The sequence below is a fragment of the Tachypleus tridentatus genome, chromosome 1 (assembly GCF_004210375.1).
Source record: "Tachypleus tridentatus isolate NWPU-2018 chromosome 1, ASM421037v1, whole genome shotgun sequence".
NCBI lineage: Eukaryota > Metazoa > Arthropoda > Merostomata > Xiphosura > Limulidae > Tachypleus > Tachypleus tridentatus.
Window position 1 is genome coordinate 163,967,965 of NC_134825.1, and position 19,335 is coordinate 163,987,299.

Sequence of the window (19,335 nt, forward strand, 5' to 3'; positions counted from 1 at the left end):
TGTACTGTTTGGAATTGACATCCATTTCTATAGACTTCCCTTGCCATCCAGCCCCAGACATTTTCAATGGGGTTCAGTTCGGGCGACCACGCTGGATGGTTCAAAAGAATCACGTTATTCGCCAGGAAAAAAGTCCTTTGTCCTGCTGGCATTGTGGACTGCAGTGTTGTCCTGCTGAAAGATCCAGTCATTTCCACACAAGCGAGGGCCTTCAGTCAATAAGGATGCTCTCTCCAGCATGACAATGTAGCCAGTTGCTGTTTGACGTTTCTGTTGCTCCATTGTTCCATGGAAGGAGAAAGCACCCCAGATCGTGATGGAACCTCCTCTACTGTGTCATGTAGAAAATGTCTCCCGTGGGATATCCTTATCGTGCCAGTAACATTGGAAGCCATCTGGACCATCTAGGTTAAATTTTTTCTCATCAGAGAACAAACTCTTCGTCCACTTTTCTACGTCCCATGTTTGGTGCTTCTCAGCAAAGTTTAACTGAGCTGTTTCGTGGTTTGGAAGGAGGTGTGGCTTTTGAAGACGCTTACGTTTTTTAAAGCATATCTCACGTAGATGACGTCTTATTGTTCTTAAGCTGCATTCTTCTTCCGTGAGGGTCTTACTCTGGTTCGACGATCGGCTGGTGTCTTGCTGGACAACACATAGAATTCTCCTGCCCAACGCCGGCAAAATTTTCTTGGGCGAACCACTTGAAATTCTCGTTACATCTCACTCAGGGTCTTTTAAGAAATTTGCAACAGCAGTTTTACTACGCCCAATCACACCAGTGATGGCACGTTGAGAGAAACCTTGCTTTTGCAGCTCGACAATTCTGCCACGTTCAAACTCTGTCAACTTTTTAGCCTTTGCCATGTTTTACCCAATGTAACACAGAAGATGTCAGTGGGAAATGATGACAACACCAATGCTTGAACACAAATGACTAAATATTGTTAGGTGTTTACCGATTAACGCTTCGTTTTATTGCGGTCTTAAACTTTTGACCAGCTAGCATTTAGACTAATTTCATAGTGTTCACATTTTCCCTATTAAATGCTAGAAAAGTTTTTAATTTTTATTTTCCCTTTTCTTATTTTCGTCTTTCGAAGCTCTACTCAAATAAGTGGTTGAGTGTAACAACGCAAAATGCGTATTTTGTCTTTATGCTCTTTGGTCTTAAGATTTTGGCCAGCAGTGTATATATATTCAATTTTCATATTTCAACTTTTTGAAAATTTGTCGCATTATAATAAAGTCAGGAAAGAAGGATAAGAGAGGTCAAAACACTGATTAAAGCTTTTCATCTTATTTCGTTTTATTGTACTCAAGCATTGGTTAAAAACAAGTTAATTGTGAAACACAAAGTAAATTTATAACAAAACATATTTTATTGATTTATTGTTTTTGTCTCGGCATGGCGAGGTGGTTAGGTCGCTCGAGTCGTAATCTGAGGGTCGCGGGTTTGAATCTCCGTCACACCAAACATGCTCGCCCTTTCTGCTATGGGGGCGTTGAAATTTCACGATCAATTCCACTAGTCGATGGTAAAAGAGTAACCCAAGAGTTGGCGGTGATGAGTAGCTGTCTTTCACTGCTATATTAAGGACGGCTGACTAAAATAATCCTCGCGTATCTTTGCGTGAGACTCCTTGTATTCGCTTTAACCTTTACAATTTATTAAGAATGGCTCATTGGTTTAATAAAACGTGTTATATAATTCATTGGTTACTCAAAACGTGTTATATAATTCATTGGTGTTGTAAAACGTGTTGTATATTGTTTGTTTTTGTCTTTCTTAATATAACCAAATTCTTATTCCACTACTTTTTCAAGTGTAGAGATTTTCGGACTGCACAGGACCGACAAAAATGAAAAAAATGTGTCAAAAAATGTTAGATTGAACTGTGAATTCCAAACCTCCATTTTTTGTTGGATAACCGGTACGTTTTCTACACAAATATGCAACGTTGCTGGTGTTGAAACTGAAAAAAAGAATGTTACATATTATGGCAAGCGTATGATATTCGAAGCTTAAAACTACAGCAATGTGGGGTCCCAAAACAAAAAACAGCGTGAAGCGCCGGAAATACTTGGGATTGAATAAAAAATAAAAACTGCACAAGCAAAAAGAAAAGATGATATAACACTAACCATTTTCAACATAGATTCAAGCGCATCAAAAAGTAAAGAGCCCTGATCTCACCAGGGTAGGATAAGGGTAGGAGGTTACTAATATCGTGTATTACAATAAGGCGTAACTTTGCTATCCTTCATGGTTAAAAGAAATAGGGTTCGTCAAACAAATGATGTGTAGAAAATGGAAGATATCCTACACTTTTGTTCCGTGGCGAGCAAAAACATCCGGGAAAGTATACGGAAACAGAATCAACTATTTGTTTGTTTTGTTTTGAATTTTCGCGCAAAGCTACTCGTTGTAAGTTCGCACACATACCGCTGTGCCCCTGGGAGTAGGGAATTCATACAACTTCGAGGTTCACACTGTTGTTAAGTGCAAAGGTTGCTCTACCCACCACGGGTATTGAAACCGGGATTCTAGTTATGTAAACTCTAAGACATACCGCTGTGCCACTAGTGTTATTTGAGAAAAATGTTTTTGATATTGTACTTGTGACGCCACCTAGATCTTTATGAATTTGTCATAGGAATATGATACTATTAGTACTTTATTAAGACTAAACTGTTTTATCCACTAATAGGATAAAATTGGATAGTACATGATAATTAGAAAAAAGTCAGTGAATTTTTTAAACTGTAATATTTTTATAAACAGTGTATTATGAATGCAAAGGCAGAATATTACCATTAGAAAGGGCAACTCTTGCATACAACTTGCATATACCAAAACTCTTGTTAGTTTGAATGTACTGGAACACGCGAGTATGGTGTATTGTTTATTGAGATTGTTTTAATCTTACCTGAGGCCTGTGTGAACTCAGTCTCAGAGTAATAAAATAAATAATGTTATTAACACTCTGAGATCACAGTTCAATCAAACAAGCTGAGCGATTTAGTTATAAAGTGTTGTCCTCAGAATTCTGTGCAATTATTCCTAATAAATTATAAAGATCAGGTTTCAACACGAACGTGTGTAAACCCATGGAGAGTGCTTTAACAATAAGAAATGTAATGAATGTGGGAGTAAGAAAACACCTCATATTAAGTTTACTTGATTGACAGATGAGATGCAGCCATATTGAATACTATAAGTGTGTGGTGTTGTCTTCTGGCATTGAACCCGTTACGGCATAGCGGACTTATTATATGATTAATATTTATTGTCATTATAGATAATTATATGAAATAATTAATATTTATTACCTAAAATTTGATTTATAGTTTAATGACATTATGAATTACAATCTCCGTCTTAGATAATTATAATATATTACTTGAGAAAGTATATACTCTTTAAATTATAAGAATGAGCAACAGGAAGTTGAAAAATAAGGTGTTTTATATACGTACGACCTTACCATAGTTTAAACCAGATCATTAGTATCTCCTAATTGCGTTTCTGTAATTAGTTAGTATACAGAAACATGCTTAGTATGGTATATAACGTCTGAGAAATAGTAGTTTACCTCTTATAAACACGAAATTTGTGATGAACTTGAATGTTATTTAAGTGAAACTCCTTGTTTGTTTCCCTGTTAAATTTGTATTCTGTTAGAACAACATTTGAGGGCAACATTTACTGTGTTTCAACTGATATGACATTATTTAAAGCACGACTCTGATGAATGTACCATAATCATGTTATATACGTAAAAGTTGAATGTTACTAAGATGACAGCGACACTTGTGGGAGTGGTGTATTCTACGTCAGTTTAATGTTCACGTAAGATTGACGATTTCGCAGAGCAAGTAAACTGAAAGTGGAATATTTATAGTTACAATTTAAACTATAATTATCCGAGAGTCGCGGGCTCGAATCCCCGTCTCACCAAACATGCTCGTTCTTTCAGCCGTGGGGGCGTTATAATGTTGCGGTCAGTCCTACTATTCGTTGGAAAAAGTTTAGTCCAAGAGTTGGCAGTGGGTGGTGATGACTCGCTGCCTTCCCTCTAGTCTTACACTGCTAAATTAGGGACGGCTAGCGCAGATAGCGTAAAGCAACTCGAAGGCTAAGATGTTAGAGTGGGCAAACGAAATACATGAAATAAATTATACGTTTGTATTTTATGCGTGTACACCTCTCTTACCCAATCCAACATCTTTAATCAGTTATGTATTTATGTATGTAATATATACATCAATAGTTTTTTTTTTCACAAATAATAGTTCTGTCTTTTCAGTAATATATTAAAATCTATAAGTTAAGACACTTAAGTGACTAGATATTTACTTATCGTAAATTTGTAACTTTGATTTGTAACATGTTTGAAAATAGCGCTTTTGAATTGTTTTAAGTTTAGCTCAAAGTTAATTTAACAGTAAAATACCAGAGAGAAAACCTCTACTTATCACCACCCACCGCCAACATGTGGAATACTCTTTACCAATGAACAGTGTGATTGAACGTAACATTATAACGCCCCCACAGCTGAAAGGGCGAGTACGTTTGCGAGTTAACTGTACTGAGCATCTAGCTATGCAGGGCCTTGAATTGTTTAATCCTATCGGATCGGGAATAGAAACAAACACCAGAGCAAATTCCTTTTCAGTGGAGTTTTTGTGTAGTGAAGACAGAATAATAAGAAAAACAAATTGGTTGTTATTTATAATGAACACCCCTATCTTCAAGGATGGCAATTATTAACATAAGGCTAAATTTGAGTCGAAGTACTTGTAGCTTTGTTTGTTTGTTTTGGAATTTCGCACAAAGCTACTCGAGGGCTATCTGTGCTAGCCGTCCCTAATTTAGCAGTGTAAGACTAGAGGGAAGGCAGCTAGTCATCACCAACCACCGCCAACTCTTGGGCTACTCTTTTACCAACGAATAGTGGGATTGACCGTCACATTATAACACCCCCACGGCTGAAAGGGCGAGCATGTTTGGCGCGATGGGGATGCGAACCCGCGACCCTCAGATTACGAGTCGCACGCCTTAACGCGCTTGGCCATGCAACAAGATCGAATAAATCACTTGCAAAAGACACTGCATTCTCTTTAACACTAATCGTTAAAAGTGATATTGTTTTCTTATATATATAAATGAAAGTGAAAACCTACAAAACAAACAGACCAGTTACAGTTTGTAAGAACAATATATTAACACAGAAAAACTCACTATAAGTTTCGAAACGTGAAGTTTGTCACGTAGATGAATATTATTGAGTGATACATAATGCTTTTCTCGCTAAGAATGAGTAAAAGATTCTTAAATGATAAAGTTAGGACTCTGAGCCTCCACCCCCAGTTGCACAGCGGAAAGTCTGTAGTCAACGCTAGAAACTGGGTTTCGATCCTTCTGATGGGCAGATTACATTTAACCTACGGTGTAGCTTTGGTCGTAATTACGAACACACATACGGGATAGTAAGTTAAATATTCATTTGTTCCAGTGTTTTTACTTGAAGTGCAAAATTCAAAATGCGCATTCTTCTAAAGCACAACTAGCGATAGTTTTTTTTTTTTAATTTTGCGCAAAGCTACTTGAGGGCTATCTGCGCTAGCTGTCCCTAATTTTGCAGTGTAAGACTAGAGGGAAGGCAACTATACATCACCACCCATCGCCAACTCTTGGGCTGCTCTTTTACCAACGAATAGTGGAATTGACCGTCACATTATAACGCCCCCACGGCTGAAAAGGCGAGCATGTTTTGGTGCGACGGGGAGTCGAACCCGCCACCCTCAGATTGCGAGTCGAACGCCTTAACTCACCTGGCCACTCCGGGCCAGCGTAGGAAGTAGCTACTAATTAATAATTATACTTGTGTTTATGTGTGTGTGTGTGTTTTTTTTATAGCAAAGCCACATATAGCTATCTGCTCAGCCCACCGAGGAGAATCGAACACCTGATTTTAGCGTTGTAAGTCCGGAGACATACCGCTGTACTAGCGGGGGGGGGCTTGTGTTTATATATACAGGCTGTTTATCGCGAAAAAGACGAAGCTTCCGGGTAAGCTGTGTGTAAATAAATATTATTATATTTTCACGTTCTATTCCTTTGGTTTGTTACAACGGAAAGGTAGAATACTAAAGAAGAGAACGTTGTATTGTTTCTAAAAGTCATGAATTTTTTGTGTGCGAGATATGTGGTAGACTTTGGCATATTTAGAGACCTTACGTGAAATCTTTTGATTTTCATTCGTCGCTTGAAAGGAAACATTACTTTCGCATTTGGATGGAAGGCCACCCGCGACGGATTTCCTCTCGTTAGATATTATCGAGTTTTTCGATTTATTCTGGGCATATAACGGCATGAAAGCCAGTTTATTTTTTTCTGTATTTGTGTATCAAAAAATATTAACAACAACAAAGACGGCTTTTGAGATTTTTTTTACTCTGTTGAATATGCAAACTGTTCTATTACGGAAAAAAAAACCCATTGTAAAACTCTGTACCAACGAAATATATTGCTGTCCATATTATCGTTGAAGATTACCTGAAACTGACATCTTCATGCATTTGAGGATTACGTCTATGTTTAGGCTTATGTTCTGCTACTTTGTTAAAGAAGAAATAAAAGACAAGAGGCTACTTGTGAGTATATAATAAATGTGTTAGAAATGTTTTGTATATATTTTTGCGTGGCGTTTTCTATAGAAAGTGATGACAACGAGCAGATGTAGTACATACTTTTGCTGTTTTATGACGATTGCGAAAAACAAGTCAGGCTTAAGTATTTTTATAAAAATATCCCAAAGTAAAGATACGTGTATTAATGCCGTGGGTGCTTAGCAGTAGATCTGAGGGCTTATTACGCTGAAGGTTTAAGGTTTGAGACACTGTTTGTTTGGAATGAAGCACAAATCTACACAATGGGCTATCTGTGCTTTGCCCACCAAGGTTATCGAAACCTTGTGCAACTGGGGAGTTTGAGACATAGTGTCGACATTATTTCCTCAAACTATAAATCCTTGTTTTGACTCCATGTCTAAAAGTTGTAATATTTTTGAGAGTCAAAGTAAAGATTTGGGTTAAAATTTGGGCTTCGAATTCCCACGATGAACAGAAAGCAGATAGCGTATAGGTTAATTTTTAGCTAAAACGAACACCCGAGTTACAAAAGTAACTTTAAGTATTTTAAAATAATATTTTAGTTTCGCCTTTTTATAGATCCCTTATTAGTTCTTAAAGTTTTGGACATGTAAAGTTAAGACGTTGATAGCTATGAAAATTCCTATTGTAATGAGGTTAAAGTTTAATGTATCCAAGTCAAAATTACATTTTTGATCCGTCTAATATTTAAAAGTATACACTTTTTCAAATTTATGTACTTGTTAACAACAATCGAACTCATGTTAAAAAACCCGAAAGTGAAGAATGTTTTTCATTTTTGTGACCTTGGTGGTCGGATCCATTTTTTTTTTTTTGGTGGGGGTATAACTTACATAGGTGTAAATTTTTATTATTCATTTTATGTTCAACCAATTTTTAGAGTCCCCTAGTGGCGCAGCGAACTGTATATTTGAGGACTCACTACTTGACTTATGGTTTCGATAATCTTGGTGGGCGGAGCACAGATAGCTCATTGTAAAGCTTTTTGCATACAATTTATATTGCCATCTGTTGGTTGAAATGCAATGTGTTGTTTGGTGTTTCCAGTTTTTCCAAATATACGTGGTTATCATATTTTGCTTATGTATTTTTAAGTAACGTTCCATTTCTTCTCGATTGTAGGTTCTTGAGTCGTTATTAGCTCGTACTTTTATTTTGTAGCTAACGTTATACGTTTTTTAAACATATCTTGTCTTGGGAAAACGAAGCTACACGAATGTACTCAGACTGTTACGCAATTTTTTTATAGGTAAGTTTTTACTAGCCTTACTTTATTAACATTTCGCTACAATTTGGTGGCACTTAATACATAACACAACCTGGCGCTTTGATTCAGTTTTTCAACATTTGGTCTCCCCGTAAGTCTACAGATTTACATCGTTAAAATTAGGAGTTCGATTCCTCTCGGTGGCCATTTGTAAATTATTTTTGAAACATTAGTTTGCTTACAATCTTCAGCTAGCAATAAACGTTTCTAATGTAAAGCTGTCTGTTTTATAGTTACTGTAACGTTGTAAAAACAAATTTACGAGAATTATTGAATTATGTGTTCATAATCAGATGATACCAACCAATGATAATTATCATAAATTATTATCAATTAGTGCAAGGCTGTATTGCCCTTTGCGGCCATTTGCAATCGAACCAGAAAATCGATGCAAACTGTTAATTAAGTTGTTCATCACATTTGCTACTTGGATTAACTCTTTCAGACTCATCAGGGAGTAACCCAGATCTTTCGTGGGATAACTCCTATTTTTGCGTTTTTGCCATTAAATTTGCGTGGCCAAGCGTGTTAAGGTGTGCGACTCGTAATCCCAAGGTCGCGGGTTCGCATCCCCATCGCGTCAAACATGTTCGCCCTTTCAGCCGTGGGGACGTTATAATGTGACGGTCAATGCCACTGTTCGTTGGTAAAAGAGTAGCCCAAGATTTGGCGGTGGGTGGTGATGACTCACCGCCTTCCCTCTAGTCTTACACTGCTAAATTAGAAACGGCCTAGCACAGATAGTCCTCGAGTAGCTTTGTGCGAAATTCAAAGACAAACAAACAAACCATTAAATTTGCCACTTTCACCCCCTGTTTTCGTTTTTTATTTCCGATAAAAAGAACACTAATTTCCAAGTTTCTACAAACCTTGATAACGCTATGTTTGGATAACGAATTACCGTAGAAAATAACGTATTAGAAATTATTCCCAAGATTAGCAATTTCGGCAACGAATACGATGCATAATTAAGCATGCGTAAATATGTGAATGTGGATTGTTATCACTTGTTTGGCGTCACTTAAGCTGAAAAAGAGTCCTTGATTTGTTGGAGTGCGTACAATATGCTTGATAGTCATTTTCTTATGTAAACAGAATGGCTTGTTTAGTTCTTGTATTTTTTTTAATCACAAAGTTACACAATGGGATATTTGCACTCCGCCAGTTGACTTAATCAGCGATCCAAAATTCATATTTTGCACATTTATTTCTTCATAATCCTAGGTTACCTGAAAATAAACAACAACTTATTAAACAATAACAACTGTGGTTCTCATTTCCAAGGCACTTATAATTAGTTGAGCTTTTATGAGTCAAGCTAACTGTGAAGCCATGGAGTTCTATTTGAACACAAAGCGATGTTTATCGGGATAAAAATGTTTAAAACTTCATCATAGTTCAAGATGTATTCATGGTTGGAAAGAGCAAGAGTAGTTTTGATACTTATATTTTGAAAGACAAAGTGATTTGATCGATACCATAAAGTGAAACGTTATTTGAATGTATTGGTGAATGTTTTCTATATTACGTAAAGTTTGTGAGCCCTAACGAAGAACAAATATTGAATACGTTTTGCAAAGATCATTGACCTTCATTTATGTGTAAAAACTATTCATTACTAGAGATTGCTTAAATAAATATTTTATTTTGTGTAAACAGTATCCTGGTGCAAGTTTTATACATAAGATTTATAATAACAACAATGACGGGAAGTGACGTTGTTGTTCACAACCAGAAAACGCAACTCTACAATGATCAGGATACTCGGAAGTGCGATAAGTGGGAAATCTGATCTGACCGGAAGTTAATTTTATTTATTAATAATGACCCGGCATGGCCAGGTTGTTAAGGCACTCGACTCGTAATCCGAGGGTCGCGGATTCGAATACCTGTCACGTCAAATATGCTCGCCCTTTCAGCCATGTGGGTGTTATAATATGATGGCCAATCCCACTATTCTTTGTAAAAGAGTAGCCCTAGAGATGGCGGTGGATGGTGATGACTAGCTGCCTTCCCTTTAGTCTTACACTGCTATATTAGGGACGGCTAACGCAGATAGCCCTCGCGTAGCTTTGCGCGAAATGTAAAAAAACACAAAACAAACGAAAGCTGTAAATTGTAATAAAGTATTCCATTAATTTCTTAATATTATATGAAATTATGGGCTACTTGCACAGATAGACAATATAAATTAAAAATACAATTGCAACACTGTCATGGGAGATAAAAGAATTAATACAGACACATACGCCTTATATATGTTGTGCGTGTGTTTAGTAAAACAAAGCGGAAATGCCCTTTACTGACATATATTATTTTATCCGTTACACCAACACATTAATTGGCTTTAGAATTCGACAGTGGCCGGTAGCTAGTTGCGGAAATAAGTGAATTGTGTTTATGATAATTACAAAACAAAATTTCGTTATGCTGTGTGTGTGTGAAGTTGAGTCGATCCCTAATCTTTTATACTTTTTTTTTTTGGGGGGGAGTTAAATTTCTTGGTGATTTCTTATATGCGTGACTTCAGTACATACGAGGGGGCTAAAACCAACAAAGCCTTTCACAAATGCTTTTACTCGTACGAAATTATCGATCCAGAAAATGGAAAGTTTGATTCAACATGAGTTCATTTGAATCTCAAGGCATGTTCCAGAAGAAAACGTAATCTAAAGAAACCAAGCCAATACCAAGGCTGTATCTCCATCTTCGTGCACATGTTCAAGGCTCGCTGATTCGTATTTGGATAAAACAGACAACTTGGGTGAAGCACATTATACATGTCTCTTGAGATTCTGTTTAAGGCTTAAAAAAGTAACGTAAGTTTCTGTCGGTACCCGATAAAACACTTTGCTTGTGGTGGAGCACTTTTACAGCTGGATTAACGAATATTTATGTATGTATTAGTATGATAAAGGTTTTTTTTTTTTTTTGTAAAGTCCCTAAACATCTAAACTATTTTTGATGTAAAAAATGTAGCACAAACATAACAATATTTTTAGTTTCCCGGATGTATACAATTTTGTTTTGTTTAATACCTTTATCTTCTAAAGGTATCTATGGTATCAGTTATAGCTTTTAAAAATAAATTATTTTATTCATAACCGGGAAAGATGTCATTGTACGTGAAAATTACGAGTAGAATGACTTGTTTAGAGAAACAACGAATTATATATATATATATATATATATTAAGAGTTCCATATATTTATCTTAGTAATTTACCATTGTGTTACTGTCTACAAAATGTATTTACCAACTGGAAACCAGTAATGCTTCTGTTATTTCTCTACTAAATTTTCAAATACAATTACGACAGGAAGACGTTTCAGGTTACTTCTCTGTTATTTTCGTCTTATCAACCATCTTCAGTTGACCCAATGAAGGAACATGTAACTGATAACAAATTTCCTTCTGCTATCCAGTAAACAGCAAACGTGAGAGATATTTTGTTCAAAGAAACTGTTTGACAAAACTGAGAAGGATTTTGAGAATAAATGAAAACAAGTGCCATCTGCCGGATAAACACAGAACATATGATAAATACAAATTCTGTATTTTTATATTTAAAACGTCAGCCACAAACCTTTAGCATCTGCTGAATCATGGGTGAAAACATCCGATGTGACTGTTTGTCTAGTCACCCATTTTAAATAACGCGTGAGCTCGCTTAAATAACACTTTACAGAAGTGAAGCTGGTGAAAACTAAACATGGGCAGAGAAACAAACTGTCGATTGATAAACTATTTGCACGTACCTCAACTTCTTCAATGCAACAAGTTATCAAAGTTTAAAATGCTGTTTTATCAAATTGTAGGCTTAAAATAAGAACATAAACAACTTTTTTTTACTTTTCCTCATTGGCACATGAATTTGTTTTGGAATTTCGCGTAAAGCTATACGACAGCTATGTGCGCCAGCTGTCCCTAATTCAGCAGTGTAAGACTAGATGGAAGGCAGCTAGTCATCACCACCCACCGCCAGCTCTTGAGCTACTCGTTTACCAACGAATAGTGGGATTGACCGTCACATTATAACGCCCCAAATTCTGAAAGGGCGAGCATGTTTGGTGCGACGGGGATGCGGGCCATTGACATATGAAGCTATTATAGTAAGAATATGAAATTTTTATGATTACAGTATTATAATAATTTAAGCTGATGCAGCTAATAAAATCTTGAAATCCAGTAAGTTTCTAACGTCCCTCTGATACTAAACCTAAATTATGACATATAAATTTTATTAAACAAGCGCCATTTTGCTTGATTTCGACATAATGCGTGTCGTCTTAATCGTAACCTTTGCTTCATCGAATTTGTAGAAATTTGTTGATGTGGAACTAATTATAGATAATAAAGTTCTGAGATGGCTTGAAAGGATAATGAAGAAAATTTTATTACAAAGTTCAGCCTTTATAATAATGTTTTCCATTACCCATTCAAGACGTTTCAGAACTTTATAAACTCATGGATAGTTCTCGAAGATTTATTTAAAATATCTTGTTCTACTCCGTCAATAAAAGTATATAATCTTCTCTTTAACTTGTTTTAGTTTTAAATATATTATTATAACCTTGGATTTTTCCTTTTTTAAATGAAATTTCTTGATACGAAGACTCCATAAAGAACAAAAATCTCTTTTGCTTTTCAAATTTCAAAGGGTTGAATGGAGCAATATGACATAATAACTTAGTTTTTGATGCATTTTAGGGTTATCTTCGTTTAATTTACTACACCGTAAAACGTCACATAATATATAATATATATATAATATAAGTTTAGCCATGTTTGAACATCGTACGACAAGATGAGCATATCTCCGTCTCTTTATATCGATAAAAATATTTTCATACTAAAGGCACAAGCAAAGAAAGAAATTTTTTTTTGAGACACCAAAAATCTGGCTTATACATTTGTCTCCTTTTTGAGGTACAGAGAATACAAGTAGCACTGAAAAGGAAAACAACAAAGCGGCGATAATTACCTTTAGAGGGTATATCCTTTGTGAGTGACACTGATGAATAGATCTAAAACTAGGCTTGGGAGCCGTTTCCTGTCACGGAAAAAAAAAAGAAGAGGAAAACTTGCTGGTCTTGGATCTCTTATTTTGCTATTCTGTTAAGAACAAAAGGACCTTCATCACCACAAAGACCAGATGATAAAGATATATGGTAGCAGATAAAAATAAAAAATCCCATTACCACACATTAGAAGCTAGATACGTCTACTTATAAGAATTTCTATTGAACGTGGTTTTAACATTTATAACAGTACAAAAACTATGAAAGGAAAGAGCCTGGCCGACTATAAACAACCAGGGAACAATACGTTTCAAAGAGTATTTCATGCTATATTAAAAATGTTCTAATTTTCACCATTGGTTGATGAGTGATTCCTACTTTTTAATTAATTAAATATTACAACACATATTTCTCGAAATTAACATATATTATAAAACATAACTTTCTGATATGTTTAGAATTGCTTTATTATCTAATTTCTATAGTTTTTTTTTTGTTTTGAATTTCGCGCAGAGCTACTCGAGGGCTATCTGCGTCCCTAATTTAGCAGTATAAGACTAGAGGGAAGGCAGCTAGTTATATGACCACCAACCGTCAACTCTTGGGCTACTCTTTTGCCAACGAATAGTGGGATTGACCGTCACATTATAATGCCCCACGGCTGAAAGGGCGAGCGTGTTTGGCGCGACGGGAATGCGAACGCGCGACTCCCAGATTAAGAGTCGCACGCCTTAACTCACCTGGCCATGCTGGGCCAGTTTCTACAGTGACACATACTTGACTACTATTTCAATAATATATTTGGTAAAAACGTTTCGCCTCTGCGGCTTCATCAGAGTTTGTACGTACAAAGGCGAGATGTTGATCTAAGAATAAAAGAAAACGTTTTTTTATAATTAGCTAGAGTATAAATTTTTTTGTCTTAACTATTTCATCAAATGTGCACAACAAATTTTTAAAGGCACACACACATACATACAAAAGATATTTTTATGATGTATCATTCAACTACAGTTTTGGGTAATGTATCTTTAGATTTGAAAAACCTTGAAGAAATCGAGAAACAAAATACGAAGTAATGAAAAAACTAAAGTTACTTGAAAAAGAACGTGTGTTCGTATCTATATGTAAAACTCAAACTCTCTGTCTGCTTGATTGTTTGTTTGCCACATTCACTGCGCATGTGACACTTCCTTCACGTGGAGGTGCGCAAAACGGCAACTTTTCGTTGATATACTCGTCTGTCGTCTGCTAATTGAACCGATAATTTTGTCGTTAACATGTACATCACAAGAATAAATTTTACACAGATTTTAAATTTGTTTTTGGTAAGTTTGAGTTAACACTTAATTCAGAATATAGCTAATATATAGGCTTATTTAGTTATAGATCATTAACAATACATAAACTAATATATCATATATTTAACCTCGGGCACCTAAGAAATATATGCATAATTAAAATCTCGTGTGTGTGAAAAAACAAACAGTAGGCCGTCTGCCACAAAAGAGACTACAAGAAAGAAGCGAGGCTTAAGTTATAGTACTTATTCCGTACACTGAGATTAAAGTCAAGTCTGTAGAAATAGGTCGAGTTCTTGCAGGTGGAAAATGTTCGAACCTGGAATTTGTATACTTTTATTACCATTAAAATAAACAGGCCTATTTAGTTGTAAATGATAAATTATTGTTCTAGTAACATATCGTACATTTAACCTCACGTATACACAAAGAGAATGTTATGGGTGGAAAAGCAAACAGTTGGCCTAGCCTATAAAATAAAGTTATTCTGTTTACCATGTTAGCCCGGCATGGCCAAGCGTGTTAAGGCGTTCGACTCCCGGTCGCACCAAACATGCTCGCCCTTTCATTCGTGGGACGTTATAACGTGACGGTCAATCCCACTATTCGTTGGTAAAAGAGTAGCCTAAGAGTTGGCGGTGGGTGGTGATGACTAGCTGCCTTCCCTCTAGTCCAGTGGTTCCCAACATTTTTATGCCCCGCACCCCTAAAAAATTTTAATATGTTCTCGCACCCCTCAGAGTAATTATTTATTTAAGAATAAAGGTGAAGGTGGCCAAAACAAATGTTATCTCGCACCCTTGTTTGGGAACCACTGCTCTAGTCTTACACTGCTAAATTAGGGACGGCTAGCGCAGATAGCCCTCGAGTAGCGCGAAATTCAAAACAAACAAACAAATCCTGTTTACCATAAAATAAGCAACGTGAAAAACGTAAGGCCTACGCTACATTACTTATTGTGTAAAATTATATTAAGTCAACAAATGTATTTTATTATGCTTTTTTTTTTCTCCTGGTGGTTCCATATCTGAAATTTTTTTTTCTTATGAAGTTTGGTATTCTAATTTGGTTTTAGTATATTTCATACGTGAATGTGATTATTTGAATGCCGTATCACATTCATAAAAATATATTAAATTCATATAAGAGCAAATTCAACATAATATTACACACACACACTTATGTTTAAAATGGATAATGAGGAACGGGATAATAGCGCCAGGGTTATCCTGTTCATAAGAACAGGTACTCACTGATACGTGCATAAGATAATCTATATGTTCCTCATAAGGGCCTATTTATCTTTGCCAGTGAAGGAGAAACAAAAAAAACGTGGTTCATAAGGAAGTCCTGATTTAAAACAGGTTCGTAGTTTATTTTCAAAAATCAAAATTGTTGGCTATTTTTACTTATTCATAATTTCACAAGTATTTTTTTTAACCTAGGCCCGGCATGGCCAAGCGTGTTAAGGCGTGCGACTCGTAATCCGAAGGTCGCGGGTTCGCATCCCAGTCGCGCCAAACATGCTCGCCCTTTCAGCCGTGGGGGCGTTATAATGTCACGGTCAATCCCACTATTCGTTGGTAAAAGAGTAGCCCAAGAGTTGGCGGTGGGTGGTGATGACTAGCTGCCTTCCTTCTAGTCTTACACTGCTAAATTAGGGACGGCTAGCACAGATAGCCCTCGAGTAGCTTTGTGCGAAATTCCTAAACAAACAAAAATTTTGTACCTATGGAAATATGGAACGCGAAAACAGTAGTTTGTCTTTTTGAAAACGCGGGCAACACTGTTAGTTTGCTATTGAAATTACGTCGATTGGAATTAAAATTATATGTTTAATTATGTTAAAACAACATTGACAGGTTGGCTTATAAGTGACTCTGCGGTTTCTACTTAAACGTTATTAACTGGTTAGTGTGTACGAAACTCAAGAATTACATGGATTTTAAAACATGAATAACTCGTGGATACACCTAATTTTTGACGTTTAATGTTGACAGGTGATTGATCTATTGATACTGGTCGGTATGTTTGTAACTTAACAATGTTAAAGCATTATTTATGATTAAATTACACTATTTAACACAAATTTTGTTCCTGGATAGTACGTGTTATAATTTCTTAATTGCTTGTGTTGTAAAGGTACAGAAAATGGCCATTATTCCCTTCAAACTTTGCTTTTGTGTCCTGGATAATGAAATATAGAAATTAACCTATTTTCTATGTAAAAACGGGCAAATTTGCACATTTTCGTTTACATAAGATCTGAATAAAACAACATATGAATCAAGATTTACGTGTATTTATACTAAAGTTATACAAAAATGTTTACAAGTGATTAGTTTTCGAGATTTACGACTGTAATGTAAATCACTTTCACGTATCAGCCTCCAAATATAGTCTCCCATCATGTTTTCGTTATACGGTCCCAGGTCACAAAAGCAAAGTTTGAAAAGAAAAATAGGTCTTTTGCATTTATTTTAGGCATAAAAAATTGGGAAATAACACTTTCTGTCTAGCAACAAGTAAAGGTAAAAACTTTGTTACATAGTGTTATAAATGACCCAACAATTTACTTTAGAAAACGAGTAACTTGTTGATAAGTGTGTGTTTTTTTTATAGCAAAGCCACATGGGACTATCTGCTGAGCCCACCGAGGGGAATCGAATATCTGATTTTAGTGTTGTAAATCCGTAGACATATCACTGTACTAGCGCGGGGGGGGGCATTGTTGGTAAGTACACAGCGCAACATTTTTTGTCAAAAACTGAGTAAGTAGTTGGCATATTCGTAGTACGACGAGCTATGATAAATCATAAGTCTCTATTTTCATGCACCTGACGTTAAGGGTTAGCATGAGAACAACTGGTTGGTATGCGCATTATGTGACAGGTTAGCACAGGAATGACTGCTTGAAATGCTACTTACTTTACTTTTTATGTTATTCCATGAAGATCGGATTGGTCTGCATATTGATTGGTTGGTATATACATGATGGGACTTTTTAAAATATGAATGGCTGGTTGGTACATATATATATGTGATAGGAATGATTAGCATATGAATGCTTAACTTGTATGCATATGACACGACTGGTTATATTATGTCATGAGTAGCAGATCATATTAAAACTATTTTGACTATGTCTATCAACAAGCCACGTGACAATTGCAACCTATATAAAGTAGCAATGGAACAGATGTATAACAGCTATAGGTTGACATTTCTCGACGTTTTGAAGGTGGTATTATTTCCATCGAAAACTGATCTACTTGGAAAAGACAAATACCAGCTATTTTTGCGCAAAATATTCATAGACTCAGATTATAAAGGTGCGTTTAAATGGGGTATTTAGTTTTTCGAAACGGAGGTATCCCTTGTACCTTTTGGAAACAAAGAAATACTTGACCAACTTGAAGTACGAGAATAATCCAGAAAGTGTGTGTTTTCTTATAGCAAAGCCAAATCTGCTGAATCCACCGAGGGGAATCGAACCCCTGATTTCAGGGTTGTAAATTCGTAGACTTACCGCTGTACTAGCAGGGGGCTAATCCAGAAAGAGATCAGTAACAAGTCGCACAAAATCCATGACGAGGACAATGAGGGGTCTTTTAACAGGTGAGAGAGAATCCACGAACTGCAGTGGCAAACGACGTTCGCCTGCCTCAGGCAACAGTAAACAATGTAATCAAAAAAGACCTCCGCCTGGCAGAGACACAAGTCACGTATATGCAAATTTATTACACGACTTATATCCGTTCAAACGTCGCATTTCTGAAGCACTTGAAGGATGAAATGGCTGTTCTTGTCACTCCATGCGAAGATGTATAGTATAGGTTAAGTCAGGAAATGGATTGGTGAATTTACAGGTTATCGGTAGCTCCTAACGAAGTTGTAATTGCAAAATACTGAGCTAATAAAGCCAAATTTTGGATGTATAGGTTGTTTTTTTATTAATAAAAATATTTAATAATAAACTTTACTTTGTTCAATCAACGTCAAGGTTAGTACTTATGAGCTTTGTTTGTCAGATAACTACAAATGTAACTTGCTTGTTACTTTGATGACGAAAAACCCACTTGAAGTAAAAATGTATCTCATGGTGTGTTAATATGATTTTTGTTCTTGTGTACAATTGTTTGTTGGAGTTATTAAAATCAACCAAGTGGTATGTTGAAACCGGATTAATTATAATTCTAAAACTTGCCGGCTTAGATTGCTTAATATGTCGAGACACAGCTCTCTAGTATTTTGCGAACTGATTAATTGGAATATGAAAACACGCTGATTGGTAACTACAAAGGAGCTGCTAATACACTGCTACTAATATAAAATAACGCGTTAGCTAGGTGGATAGCAACACATTGAAGAAGTGGGTTTGGTCTTTGAAATAACACATTTAACAGAGCCAAATACTGCATAATGTAGAAACAAACAACCCCAGAAGTTGTAAGTTGTATAACACCAATAATAGTAAACACTACATTAAAGTTTTAAATGTATTATATGTTACTAATTAGGCGTTCTAAAAGCTGAGTGTTCATTGCCCTCCTCATAATGCATTAATGTAATAAAACGATTTTAATCTTTAATGTTCTGCTAAAAGTACCTTTAATGGATGGCTAATCAAACTCTACAAGAACATCTGAGGATCAAACACGAGTACTCCATACACCCTCGCCGTTTAGTTAATGAGATGAAATATTTAGCTATCATATATATATATATAGTTTATACAGAAACAACACTTTCAAAGTATGATTGATAAGCAAAAATAAAAGTGGACATTAATACCTCTGTCTTTTGCTAAGGTTTCTCGTATGAAACTGTTTCCTTTATTGTTATTTTATCATCCTAAACAACGTTCTGTTAAACAACAGAATAACGTTAACGCCCCTTGTGATGACCGATAATTACTGAAAAGTCCGTATAATACGGAGCCATTGTTTTGTGGTTATAGGTTAATTTATTAAAGACGAGGCTTGTAACTGAGATGGAATAAAACAAGAAGAAGAAACAGGCGAGTTACGGTGTTATCACGCTGTGCAGTACTTTGAAGTTGAAACAAGCC